The sequence below is a fragment of the Gymnoscopelus braueri genome (assembly GCF_963280865.1).
Source record: "Gymnoscopelus braueri genome assembly, chromosome: 12".
Taxonomy (NCBI): domain Eukaryota; kingdom Metazoa; phylum Chordata; class Actinopteri; order Myctophiformes; family Myctophidae; genus Gymnoscopelus; species Gymnoscopelus braueri.
In genome coordinates, this window is record NC_137614.1 from 21,910,834 (window position 1) to 21,926,262 (window position 15,429).

Below are 15,429 nucleotides of genomic sequence, written 5' to 3' on the forward strand. Positions count from 1 at the left end.
TTATTTGTTTTCCAGTAGGCTATCTGGAAAGCAGCATTTGCCAATGTAGCAAAAAAAAATAACAGATCTACAAGCTCACAACCCTTGCAGAGCGGCATTGTGAGCTTGTAGATCGGCTATTTAAAAAAAAATATTTATCCGTAGAACCGAAAATGCAATGCCTCGACTCCTACATTCCAAGTGCTTATCAGGGTGGGGGGTCCCCAGTTAGAAAAGAAAAAGAAGACGAAAAACGAAGTAGGCTATTTGGGTGATAAAGGGGAGGGAGAACGTCTCCTCTGCTCCATAGACGTTGCGTATAAAACCCTGATGAGGCACCTGTTGTTGAACCGCAGCGTCTCGCTGTAGTTATTATAACTCCTACTGTTATCTGTCTAGCTCAGTGGTTTTCAACCCTTCTCATATCAAGGTCCATTATTTATTCGGCATTTGAGCCACGGACCACCATTTGATGAGATTTAGCCTCTCAGACCCAAAACTTTGAATATGTCTTCTACATTCTCTAATTGTGTAGACTTCTTGTAAATTAAGTAATGCAGATGTTTAACAATAATTGAACTCTTGGGAGCGTAAATGGTAAGCCTACCTACGTCATGGCATTACGCATACAATTTTACACTCTGACTCATTCTATATTAAGGGTCCATTTGGATACCAACTCTCCATCATTTAGCTGGGGACCACCGGGAACCCCCTCAAGGACCACTGGTGATCCCCGGACCACTGGCTGAGAACCACTGGTCTAGTTGGTAAGAAGATATCATATATTGTCTGAACTAGCTTACTGAATTGGAATAATTAACCTGCGGCCTGTCCACTTTCATCCATTAAAAAGAGTGTGCATTAAAGGGGAAATCCACCCATTTTCAATATTTAACTATGTCATTAATATAGCATAAAGGAGTTGTGTGGAAATAAGAAAAAATTAAAAAAAAAAATTAACATTGCAAAAAAATGTAACATTGCAAAAAAATTTACATTGCAAATTACACTGTGATGACTCATCATGGTGTAATTTGCAATGTTAATTTTTTTGCAATGTTACATTTTTTTGCAATGTTAATTTTTTTTTTAATTTTTTCTTATTTCCACACAACTCCTTTATGCTATATTAATGACATAGTTAAATATTGAAAATGGGTGGATTTCCCCTTTAAGTGACAAGTGGTAGCCTATAGCCTAGTCTAATCCGCTATGGTTCTTTTCTCGGATTTATACATCCATATAAACTATTAGGCCTACTCTTGTGTAGATATTTAGAGGCCTCAAAACAAAAAAGGAACTGATATAAATAACTCAAATTACCAATCTGTCAATCACCCCATGTTAATTAGTATGATAGAGAGGAAAGACAACATGACACCAAAGCTGTAAACTATTAAGCGTGACTACAGAGGGAAGTAGGCTAGTCTAAACCATTGGTTCTCAAGGTAGGGTCCGGGGACCCCCAGGGGTCCTGGGGGGGTACCAGGGGGTCCCCAGCGAAATTAGTTAATATAGCCTCACAATCATTTTAACCACCACCATATTTTATACCTTGGCTATTCAAAAATAGCAGATACAAGCTCACATACTTGTAGATCTGCTATTTTTTTTAAATCCCTTGCACAAAATATTTTTGAGATGGGGGGTCCGCAGCCAAATACTTATCATTTTGGGGGTCCTTGACATGAAAAAGTTTGAGGACCACTGGTCTAAACAGCAAATTATAATCGTCGTACAGCGCTAAAAATAGACCTATAAATAGACCGGTATCAGACGCATCACACAACCTCTAGACAGGCTGTTGCTATTTCCAGTGCGCGCCTCAGACAAATAACGGCTCGGTAAGCATGCGTCTGCTGCAGTCAACAGTCTGGAGTAAACTGCCTCCATCCATCCATCCATCCATCCATCCATCCATCCATCCAGTCGACACCGTGTCCCTCTGGTCAGTCTCATCCGAGCTGCCTGGGTCCTCCGCCGGCCAGCAGCCTACAGGATCCACCGGTAAACCAAGGAAAGAGACAACCGGAACCAGGCAATCAACAAAGACAGAAAAAGGCTCCGAAACCCGGGATTAGGAAAGCACCCAACCAGCTGCCTTGAAGTTCAAACAGGTGGGTTTTTGGAGCAGATTTTTCTTTTCTTTTTCTTTTTTTCTTTAAAAAAAAAATCTAATAATAAAAAAAATACGTAGCCTATATATGTTTTTTTTTATATAAAAAAAAAAAAACTCTAACTCTCTAGGTTCTTCTTTCGCCCTGTTGTCCCACTAAACGGACTGTGCGTCCACTGACTCGCTGCTGTTGCTGCTGCCACCGGCAACGGATGTCCGAAGTTTGAACGTGGCCGTACAGTAGGCTACTACACACATCTGTGTGCGTATTTCATTCACCCACCACCCGAAAGGCAGACAGACAAGAGAGGAGGAGAGAAGGGGGTGTAGTGGTGGAGGTTGGAAAGGGGAGGAGAGGAGAGGGAGGAGGAGGGGGAAAGGAGGGGGGAGCAAGCCCCGGAGCGGCGGGGAGCCAATGGGCAATGAGAAATGAGGGATGTGATGTGAAAGAGGAAGAGAAAGGAGAGAGAGAGAGAGAGAGAGAGAGAGAGAGAGAGAGAGAGAGAGATGAGGGGGGAAAAACGGGGGACATCATCATACCTGAGCACAAGACCTCCCTCTGTGTGTGTGTGTGTGTGTGTGTGTGTGTGTGTGTGTGTGTGTGTGTGTGTGTGTGTGTGTGTGTGTGTGTGTGTGTGTGTGTGTGTGTGTGTGTGTGTGTGTGTGTGTAAGAGAGGAAAGAGAAAGGGTTTTGTGACGTGCAGTGTTTATAGAAGAGGGTTGAGGTGCTGACTGGGGTTCTATTCACTCATTCAAATACCAGAAAGCTCTCTCACTCTCCTGATCAAGTAGAGAGAGAGAGAGAGAGAGACAGAGAGAGAGAGAGAGAGAGAGAGAGAGAGAGAGAGAGAGAGAGAGAGAGAGAGAGAGGGAGGGAGGGAGGGAGGGAGTAAAAGGCGGAATTGCTGTGTGTGTGTGTGTGTGTGTGTGTGTGTGTGTGTGTGTGTGTGTGTGTGTGTGTGTGTGTGTGTGTGTGTGTGTGTGTGTGTGTGTGTGCGCGCGCGTGTGTGTGTGTGTGTGTGTGTGTGTATGCCTGCGAGAGAGAGAGGGAGGGAGAGAGAGAGTCGATCCATCTCTATGTTTGCTCTCTCTCTCGCTCTCTTTGCCCACACTCTTCACATTCTCTGTCGTTCACTCTCTCTCTCTGGCATTTACATTGAGAATGGACCGACAAACAGACAGACAACAGCAGAAGACAGTCAATTAGATATCAGCCTCGGAAACCCATGCCTTTTTTTTGTTACAAATATAGATTGGAATACAGACAGACAGACAGACAGACAGACAGACAGATAAACAGTCAGACAGATAAACAGTCAGAATAATGAGCAAAATAAATAATGTAAGACAGTTAGATAAACAGAACAGTGAGGCAGGCAGACAGTATCGACAGACAGACAGACAGACAGACAGACAGACAGACAGACAGACAGACAGACAGACAGACAGACAGACAGACAGACAGACAGACAGACAGACAGACAGACAGACAGACAGACAGACAGACAGAGACAGACAGACAGACACAGACAGACAGACAGACAGACAGACAGACAGACAGACAGACAGACAGACAGACAGACAGACAGACAGACAGACAGACAGACAGACAGACAGACAGACAGACAGACAGACAGTTTATCAGATAAACAGAACAGTGAGGCAGGCAGACAGTATCGACAGACAGACAGACAGTTTAGTGAGGCAGACAGTCAGAGGTTCCAGCCTTTGCCAGCCCAGTGTCGCCTGTTCCTTCTGGTTGTCGTAACAACAAGACACGACTCAGACAGACAGACAAAAGAAAAGGAACGCAAAATGTCTACTGAGAGAGCGAGAGAGACAGAAAGAGAGAGAGGGAGAGACAGCGAGAAAGGGAGAGGGAACAAGGGAGAAAGAGAGAAAGAGGGAGAGAGAGAGAAAGAATGAAAGGGATGCATAGTGATACACAATAGATGGTGAGACACTGGGAGAGGTGAAGATAAGGTATAAGGAGAGAGAGAGAGAGAGAGAGAGAGAGAGAATGAGTCAGAAACAGAGAGAACAATAAAGAGATACAAAGATAGAAGTATGAGGGGATGAACCTGAAAAGTAGTCACACAGGGAGAGAGAGTGCAAAAGAGAGTGTAAAAGAAAGAGATGGAAACAGAGACAGAGGGGGGGAGAGAGAGAGAGAGAGAGAGAGAGAGAGAGAGAGAGAGAGAGAGAGAGAGAGAGAGAGAGAGAGAGGGAGAAATGCTTGGAGGGATATTGTAGAATTAATTGCTTCAGTTCCCCATTTACCCTCTCCTCTCTCCTCCCATCCCTTCCTCCCCTCCTCCTCCCCTCCTCCCGGCAACTCGGCTGGAGTTGCATTCCAGCGCGTCGCTCTCAATCCCTGTTACTCCCGGCAACACGACTCCTTGATCTGTACCGCGTCATGCCAGGAGGAGAGAGAGAGAGATGGGGGGACAGGGGGACAGAAGAGAGGGGAAGAGGAGAGGAGGGAGGGAGTTATGGAGGGAGGTGTGGGCAGAAGCGAAACAGAGGGAGAGGGAATGAGCAAGTGGGAAGAAACATGGAAGAGAGGAGGAAGGATGGACTTACAGAGGGGAACAGAGGGTGGAAGAGGGAGGAAGAGGGGGGACAACAGGAAAGGGAGGAAAGGAAGGAAGAGTTAAGGAGGCGTGAGAGTAGGGGAAGGATGAAGAAAGGGAAGGAATTAGAGAAGGGAGAAGAGAGAAAAGAGGAGGGGAGAAGGTGGGGGATGAAGGAGGAAAAAGAGGTGCGGAAAGATATACAGTAAGGGCGAAGAGAGAGAGAAGAGAGGAGAGGAGTACAGGAGCACACACACACACACACACACACACAGACACACACACACACACACACACACACACACACACACACACACACACACACACACACACACACACACACACACACACACACACACACACACACACACACACACACACACACACACACACACACACACACACAGTTTCTCTATCTCCCCTCTCTAGTTCAATTGTTCAGTCAATTCTCCACTTTTAAATTAGATTTCAAGAAAAGAAAGACAGAAAAAAACGAAGCATTGCTGTAGATGCCAACAGTTGTTTTGTCCACTGTCATTGGAAATCAAAGAAAATTGAAATGACAGGTGAGTGAAAAGCGGGGGGAAAAAATGACAAATGACAGAAACAACATGCGTTTGAATGCACAGCAACAGGTAGATCTACAACCATTTGTTCTAAAAGGGCATTCATCACCACAGCTAGAGCAGAAAGGTCGGACAGTAAAACTAAAAACATTCAACGGGAGAAAATACAGAACAAAATATTGTCTGATCCTTCTTTTTGATCTGCATCTTGAGTGTTTGATCTTTTGTGGGAAAAAGGAGGGGGGAATTCGGTTTTGATGTTTCTTCTTTATTTGTTTGGCAATTCTTGCTTCATTAGATAGTTGAGAATAGAGAAACAGGAAACAGAGGTCAGAGAGAAGGGAGACATATGAGACATGATGGGAGTTGGGATTTGAAATTGGGTCCTCACTCACAAGGAGCATATATGCTCCATGCATGAACTGGCTGAGCCACCAGGCACCCCGTTTTGATGTTTCTTGATGAACAGGAGAAGAGAAGAGAAGAGAAGAGAAGAGAAGAGAAGAGAAGAGAAGAGAAGAGAAGAGAAGAGAAGAGAAGAGAAGAGAAGAGAAGAGAAGAGAAGAGAAGAGAAGAGAAGAGAAGAGAAGAGAAGAGAAGAGAAGAATGCAACACAACACTGCACACTACACCACACAACTCCACACAACCAAATCAGGATGCAATTAGCGCATAATAAAAATAAATAAAAATGCATGAAATATGAATAGGCTCTTGATGAGCTTTCTCAGTCTGTCTGCTTGTCAGTGCGCTCTCCATTGATATTCAGGAGAGCTCTCGCCTTGTGGCGGGCTCATATCAAACGCCAATGTTATGATCAATAAAGATGCCAAGGGAATCAAAAGCCTTTTTCTTTGATAGCATTGGTCATATGCCCAGAAAGCGCCCCTTGCCAGCTGAAGCCAACCTTGAAGACAGCCGAGAAATCATTCACTGAAGCCGCTTTTACAAGGAAAAGAGAAAATCAGATTTTTGTGGTGCAGGGATCAGATTCAGAGATTTGTTGCTGTTAAACTGATATAAGGTTTAAAAGGTCTGTTGTAAAAAGAAAGTTATGATTATTTAAATTTTAAATGCAGCTCAGTGAATCTTTGCTACATTGTTACCTTTTAATGTTAACTTTTTGGATCAGTTCAGTTGTGTGCAGCAGTTGTAAAACTACAAGACAATCGGGCCGTAGGTAACATCTAATGTACGCAGTGGGATGTTTAATGAGGTACTGCTACAAAGGATAAACAAACAGAGCCATTGTGACTGAAATGTTGTATCAGAGTTTCAGAGGTCTCATGTGCCATGCTTCATAAAATGCCATGTAAATATTCCTTTTCGGTGTACAAGATGCTAGCTTTGTTTTACGTTGTGTTTCACTTGATCTTTGAGTTTTCTCCTAGTTATGAATAGAAGGATACATTTTTTAATAAAACAAGCTGGAGTGGTATTGTATATACTGTTGCTGATGTACAGTATCATGTATATGGTACATACACGACACAGTGGTGAAATAATATACACAGATAGGCCACACATATAAAAGCTGGAACTTGCTTGAGTGCAATCTGCATTGCTGTGATATAGTCAGCCACCTGCTGCCTCTCCCATACCTGAAGCCCAAGGCAGGGATATAATAGTTCATCAGTCTTTTCACATTACTCATTAAACAGACTTAATGGTGGTGCTGTTCAATTGACCAAATACAAACTAATGATAATGTCAATCTTAAGTGCACTAAACACCTGGCTAGTATAAAACTCTATGCACAGTTTCTTAGTCTGTGGGTCAGAGCACAAGAACAGCTCCTAAGTCTGCTTCTGATTATTACATTATGTGTTATGAGTCGTAACTCGTAAGTAGTAAGTAACTTTAATGGGTCTGGGAGGGGTCTGAGTGGATTTGGATCAGGCACAGAGAAAGTTTAGTCCTTGTGTTGTGCGTGAGTGTATGCGTGCGTGTGTGCGTGCGTGCAATAATCCAAGTTCAAACTCTCAAACTGTCCCAGTCATGTTAAGCTGGCAATAATAGTTGTCTAATTACTCATCTATGTGTTTGTGAGTATACTGTGTGTGTGTGTGTGTGAGTATACTGTGTGTGTGTGTGTGTGTGTGTGTGTGTGTGTGTGTGTGTGTGTGTGTGTGTGTGTGTGTGTGTGTGTGTGTGTGTGTGTGTGTGTGTGTGTGTGTGTGTGTGTGTGTGTGTGTATGTACATACGTACGTACGTGTGCACACATACATGTATACATGCATGCCATGCACTCACAGGCACTTCATTCTCTCTGTTGGCTGGCTCTTGATTCAAACAGTACTAGAAAGCATCAATGGCGGAGATTGGAGATTGAACTGGAGGCCATGAGTGGGGAGGGATGGATAGATAGGATAGAGGGATAGAGGGATGGATGACAGGGGTAGGCGGGGGGGAGGACTCTGCTAGAGACGACCGCCCGCTCTTTGTATTCCAAATCCGGGGGAATCCGCCAGGCATTGTGGCCCCCTGCTCGCCTGACAGACAGAAAGCTGAGAGAGGGGATTTCAACAGTGCACAGAGCCGATGACTCGTAGGGATTCTATTCTTCCATCTCTCTCTCTTTCTCTCTCTCTATTTTATCCTCTCTCTGTCTTCTCTTGCTGTCTCTCTCCATTGTTCTTCCACTCCACTATTGCCGGACACAGCACACAGTCAGACACAGCCAGCTATAGTAGCCATATGTAAGTGACCGAGGTCAGGGGCTCAAAGCCCCTGTAGATTCCTATAGGTTTAGTATAGGGTAAACACAGAGAATAGGTTTTTAGGTTTAGCACATTTTATGATGGGGGTTTGTAGCTGTACATGTTTTACACTTACATGCGTCCTGGTTAACTTTTTTAACAGATTATAGTTCATATTTATGTTAGTTTTAATTATAGGCTTTGTTATTAGAGAGATATACAAAAGGAATGCAAAGAGTGTATATAGGCACATACGAGGACACCAAACCTTTTAAACAAATGCTTCTCCTGACCTTTTGCAAACCTACTCCGTTGTCCAAAATGTTGTCCAATGTGGTTGCGAAGGTGCATCATTCGTGTGTAATTTTTTATTTTTCAAAAGAACTCAGTTCGATTATTGAGTTTCTTCTAGGTTTGTTAACCACTTCAACCTTGGTGTCCCAATGGGCACGTCTTTATAGGAGGAAAGTTCTTAGAATCTTTAGAAAATAGCTAATCTACAAGTTCACAAGTCATCACAATGCCATGAGGTGTGAGCTTGTAGTTAACAAAATAATGTAAAATCTTTGGAAAATGTTGAAAATAGTAAATAAATTGTAATATAAAGTGGTTAAAAACTGATTAACCAATACAAAAATCACACTGGCTATGACTGCACACTGCACTAATGCAGGGTAGATGCAGACATGGGGAGATGCATGGGGCCGTGCCCGCTGTGCTTTCCACTGCAGAGCCAAATGGGTTGTACCACATCGCCAGGGGTAAACTCAAACTGTTCATGACATGGTTTCCAAAACACTATTAGTTTATGAGAAACAACACCCCCCCAGCATGCAATGCATTTGGCGGAACAGTGTCAGCCATGGGCAAAAGCATAAAAACATCTCAACAAGAAAGAAGTTACAAAACAAATGGTACAGCTTGACCAGTGGGGCAGATGCTGTGTGTGTGTGTGTGTGTGTGTGTGTGTGTGTGTGTGTGTGTGTGTGTGTGTGTGTGTGTGTGTGTGTGTGTGTGTGTGTGCGCGTGCATGTGCGCGTGCGTGCATGTGCGTAAGCGTGAGCGTGCGTGTGTGTGTGCATGATGATGTGTGTATGATCACATATGTTTGTATTCAAATCTATGTACCCTATAATGTCCCTTACAGTATGTGTAGAGTGTTGTGTGATGGTGGTGTAGGTTTGGTGTGCGTGTGCGTGTGCGTGTGCGTGTGCGTGTGCGTGTGCGTGTGCGTGTGCGGTGTGTGTGTCAGTGAGAGAGAGTGAGAGAGTGTGACTGTGAGGGTTTGGTTCCTGCATCGTGCTGAGCTGTCGCGTCTCACTGCTCCATTTCCTGTCTCTGTGTGTGTTTGTGTGTGTGTGTGTGTGTGTGTGTGTGTGTGTGTGTGTGTGTGTGTGTGTGTGTGTGTGTGTGTGTGTGTGTGTGTGTGTGTGTGTGTGTGTGTGTGTGTGTGTGTGTGTGTCTCATGGGGTCCTGTAAGTCGCAGTTGAAGGAAAACCACATAACTGTACTTTTTTACAATTTTTCCCCTCCTCTTATTCAAGTTAAAAAGTTCACATGGTCATGGCAGGCAATGTTTGAGTTGTGTGAACCTCTGACCCGTGAAACCTGTTATAAACCCACATCATGGGGCACCCTGGCAGTTCGACCAAATAGTCCACAACATCCCAGGTTCTATACCCTGCTTGGTAACTGTGTTGTATGTCTCCTCCTCATTGTCATGGCTCAATAAGAATTTCAATAATGTACCACAAAAACAAACGAAAAAGTTGTATAACATTGTATAACAATGTATTACATTGACTGTGTAACTTTTTTTCCCCCTCCACTCATTTCTTTCTTTAGTCCTCTATATTTCTTGATAAACCTTGAAAAACTTGCTTTTCTGAAGCATTCGGAGTCCTTGGGGAGGACCTGAGCTAGACCATTGTCCTTAAAAAATATCAGTCAATGAAAAGTAGATTCAGAGAGAGCCGGAGAGTGTGTGTGTGTGTGTGTGTGTGTGTGTGTGTGTGTGTGTGTGTGTGTGTGTGTGTGTGTGTGTGTGTGTGTGTGTGTGTGTGTGTGTGTGTGTGTGTGTGTGTGTGTGTGTGTGTGTGATTATGGTTTGGGGGCTGACACACACCCACGCACCAATAGACAAAGAAACAATTGCACAACATTGTATCATTTATCATTGGGACGGTTATATCCTCTTGACAAATAAAAGTGAAAAAGAAAGAAAAAAATAAAAGGGCGCGATAATAATACGAAATCTTTTCCACCATAATGTTGAGTAAGCAGCTTACAACAAGCATTTTGAGAAATCTTTGGCTAACAGTAGTTTGTTGGAAGGAAGTAACAATTTAATGAATGAAGGAATAAAAGGGTGGGAGGGGGGGGAGGCAATCAAACATGAGCGGAATGAGGAGTGAATGAAAATAATGCAGGAAGAGAGTGATTTTAGAGATTGTGCTGTTTGCAAGACAGCAGTGCAAGAGGATGGGTGTTGAAATATCGTGATATACTGTTACAGTGAGGAGGAGGTGAAGGAGAATATATAGAGTAGCCTAAGGCAATTAGATTAAGGATAGGCAGGATAGTGAGGTACAGTATGAGTTGAAAGTAATGAAATAGTGAGAATATAGCCTAAATAACAAAGTATTGGAACAACTCAAAACAGAGGAGAAGATGTAAAATAATCTTTTTAGCACTGTGGAGAGTCTTTTATTTTGATATATTCAGGTGTTGGACAGCACTTCCTTGTGTGAATATAAAATGAAAGCTGATTAGTTCAAAATATATGAAACATATATAACTAGACAAAATTACATAAGTAATGTCATTGTGACTGGGATACAGGGCTGTAATTTAGTTCTGAAGGGAACAACACACCTGTATATTTACCAACATACTGTTGTGTCCTGACATCTTCTGCGGTTACATTTTGTATCCTCAAGTCGCCATTCAAACGTTGTCCCACACTACCAGTCACAAATGGGCTCTTAACAAAAGGTTAACTTCACGTCTTCAACCTAAACTATGGCAGGTAATCTGTACCCGAGAGCTGACAGTAGCCACACATTGGCCACCTGAAACTGCAGATGTAATGTTGCCTTCACATGTTAATGACTGTATCCACCCCCACCCCCCAGAACAGCATGGAAACACACACACACACACAGTTATGTTTTAATTTAAACCATGTCATGATTGTAAAGGCCTATATGTTATACTGACATGGTTCTTAAAGGAGCCATGACATCATGGCCAGAACACATCATATTTGATACTATACGTCACATGGCTAGTCTGGAAACAGGTTGGACATATCACAGATTGGTTGGCATTTGCAGTAGCCAATGGAACGAAGTTATCAGTGACAGTATGAGCTCTGCTCTGAGTTCGCCTCTCTCGCGTCTCTTTGTAAATCTGTGTATATAATATCCATATCGAATCTCTTAATTACACCAACATTGTTGTGAAGCAGTTTGTTTATGCTTATTTATTGAAATGATAAAAATCGCTATTGTTATTTTGCTGGGTCTCTGAAGGTGTAAGCAAGCTGTTCTTGCCGGGCAGGCAGAGACCCGACGGAGTGGACCCAGCAAAAAGAAAGAGGCTGTATATGCAATATTAGTCAAGACTGAGCAACTACGTGATCTATTTATCGGCAAAAATTAATAGTTTATTTAGAAACAAGCTGTGGCAGTCCTGTCTGTCTGTCCTGGCTGTTCCCAGCACCAGCCAGCGAAAGCCGCCAGGAGCGCTGTGGCCGGGCACTGTGGCCAGAATAGCTCACTTACAGCGTCGGAGATCCAGAGCGTGGAATCTGTGACCGCCCCTCCAGAGCATGGAAGCGATAGCGGACAACAGGAAAAGAAGGCTGTCCTTCAACCATTCGAACCAATCATCAAAAAGTCACCATAACGGTCTCGTGAAACTCCCACATTCCGACAGGCAAATATAGGACTTGGGATAAAGTTAGTATCCAAGTCAAAAATGCTTGGAGGTACTTGGTTGGCCTAGTGGCAGTTTGCACAAGAAAGTTGGTGCTAATCAAGTCCAGGTGGTTTGCGAGATTAGCTCCTGGAACCGCCAGCCTGTGACCTAACAAGTGCAAGCAGAAATAATAATAATAATAGTAATGCATTTTATTTATAACGCACTTTATACATTCTTGCAAATCTCAAAGTGCTACAGGGTTAAAAGCAAGGCATAAAAACAGCATAGGTAACCAAACAATTACATGGGACTAAACATAGACTAGAGGGTCAAACTATAACTAGTTAAAAAACAGGGCAAAGACAAAAAACTGAAATCTACCTTTGTTAAAAAGGTAGGGTTTTAGTCCATTTTTAAAAGCATCAGTGGACTGTGGTGCTCTCAGGTGTTCAGGGAGGGTAATCCACAGACATGGGGCTGTATAGCAGAAGGCCGGGTCTCCTATGGTCCGGAGGTTGGTGTTGGGGACAAGGAGAAGGTTGGTGGATGGGTGAATATGATCGTATTTTTCAGGATCCTATAGCTGTGCTGAAGCAGTAGCTTGTCAGTAGCAAAATAATCAGAGAGAATAATACCTGGTCACTTCAGGGGAGACTACCCAAATAAAATAATGGAGCACTCGACTGGTCTGCACATATTTATTATTTTACAGGGGTGACTGACGTTTCGACTTCCTCAGAGTCAAAATCGTTTTGTGCCGACCAGAAGTGTGCTGTGGTCTGAAATAGGGGTGGACTAGGCGTACCCGCAAACAGCCTGGTCGCCAGAGAAAACATTGTCACAGTACGTATTGCAGAAATGTACAGTGATAAAAAAAATGTATCCCAAAAACGTTGCATGTGAACGTGGTCCGCTGATGAGACGTAACGTACGTAAAAATGAACGTTTTTGTGGTCCAGAAATGTTGTCATTGAACGTTCCTGGAGAAACGTTCAATGAGAACATTTCCTCTGGCGATAGGGTTGCCACAAAGGTGACGTGGATGTTTTGTGCACACACATTTAGCAGAAAAAAGCAGTGGTAGCGCTGCAGAGAGAAATGTGTGCAGATAAAAATGTCAAGATTTTAAACCCAGGTTAAATTACAGACTGTGAACAGGATGCCTTTATGAATTGACGTCGCCAATGCTGGGTGACGTCGTATCATTGCACACAACACAGTGTACATGCACACACCATAGGAAGCTCACCACGTTACAGCAGTAACATTCAAACATTGTGGTCAAACTACAGTATATTTGATATGCATGTTGTTGTCTGAGAGACAAAAACAAATAAAGAAAGGGTTTTCATCTCTTATCTGCAAATGAAACACTGGAGTTAAAAAAAAAATCCCCCCAGCCGACACTCCACCCCCAGATACAGAGAGAAAGGGAATGGATAGAGGGGGGGATACAGAAGAGCTGAAGAAGCAAAAGAGAGCGTGATGTAAAAAGAAAAGAAGAAATAGAAATCAGAGGGATGAAAGACTTCAAACAGTGAGGGAGTGGTAGTGCATGTTAGTGTGTGTTTAGCGTGTAACTGTATGCGTTTCTATGCTTGTATATATAGAGCAGTGTGGGTGAGTGTGTGTGTGAGCGTGTGTGCATACAGCGCGCGCACGTGTGTGTAGGTGCGTAGGTATGCGCGTGTGTGTGTGTGGTGTGTGTACGTGTGTGTACATGTGTGTGTGTGTGTGTGTGTGTGTGTGTGTGTGTGTGTGTGTGTGTGTGTGTGTGTGTGTGTGTGTGTGTGTGTGTGTGTGTGTGTGTGAGAGAGAGAGGTAGTGTGAGCCGTGTGCACTGAGACTGCATGGCTGAGCGATTGGTGTCCAGTTGACTGGCTGTGAGAGTGTGTTCGGTAGGGGGTCCCAGGGAGAGCTTTGATCATTACAAAGTGTGACAGAAGAGTTCTGACAGAAAAGTACCCCCCCCCCCCCCCACACACACACACACACACATCATCAGCACTGCTGTTGCTACACAGTACGACAACCACTAAAACAGTACAACCACTAACACCATTACAAGCACCATTAAAACCATTATCACCAATACAACTACTATGGCCAATACAACCATTAACACCAGTACAACCACTATCACTCTAACACCATTAAAATCACTATCACCAATACAACCATTACAACCACTATCACACTAACACCATTACAACCCCTATGCCCCATCACAGTAACACCATTACCATTACTATCATCAATACCATTATCCCTTAACACAGGGGTCTCAACCTTTTCAGGCCAAGGACCCCCTAGCTGAGAGACAGATGAAGCAGGGACCCCCTCTACATATTGTATACAATTGTGTTGCAGATTAACCCTTTTCATACATTTCATCAGTGTTGAGTGAACTAATGTTTTTTGTTTATTTCATTTAAACCCTCACTACTTTATTACCTTAATCGTTGGCTCTGTACTTGATCTGCTCTTTTCCCCCTTTTACACCAAACCTCTTTGCAGAAAATAGCAGATCTACAAGCTCACAACGCCTCGCAGCGCAAGGCGTTGTGTGCTTGTAGATCTGCTATTTTCGGCTAATGTTCCCCTCAGAATAGGGATTCTAGGGCTGAAGTGATTAATGTAAAAAAAAAGAAGGAAAAAAAAGTTCCTGTCACATAAAGATTTGTCCGCCCCCCTGCAGTGACTCTGAGGACCCCCTAGGGGTCCCGGACCCCCTGCTGAAGACCCCTGCCCTAACACCATTACAACCACTATTCCCTAACACCATTACAACCATTATCCCCTAAAACCATTACAACCACTATCCCCTAACACCATTACAACCACTATCCCCTACCACCATTACAACCACTATCCCCTAACACCATTACAACTACTATCCCCTAACACCATTACAACCACTATCCCCTAACACCATTACAACCATTATCCCTTAAAAACCATTACAACCACTATCCCCTAACACCATTACAACCACTATCCCCTAACACCATTACAACTACTATCCCCTAACACCATTACAACCACTATCCCCTAACACCATTACAACCACTATCCCCTAACACCATTACAACTACTATCCCCTAACTAACACCATTACAACCACTATCCCCTAAAACCATTACAACCACTATCCCCTAACACCATTACAACCACTATCCCCTAAAACCATTACAACCGCTATCCCCTAACACCATTACAACCACCACTATCCCCTAACACCATTACAACCACCACTATCCCCTAACACCATTACAACCACTATCCCCTAACAACACCATTACAACCACTATGGCCTACCTAACACCATTACGCACCTGTTTTTCTTTCTTACTCCCTATTGTTATTTCACACTTATTCTATATTTGAAAAAAATCTAAAATCACTTACACTTTATTATTTAGAGGTTCAACAGATTCAACTGTGAAGTAGCTGCCATAAACCGTGTGACAACTGGTCAAAGGCTGCTTCACCATGATGAGTATAGCCACACACTCGTAGCTGCCGATGCAAGTTTTATTGTGGACACAAGAGACAGACAAAATAGTTT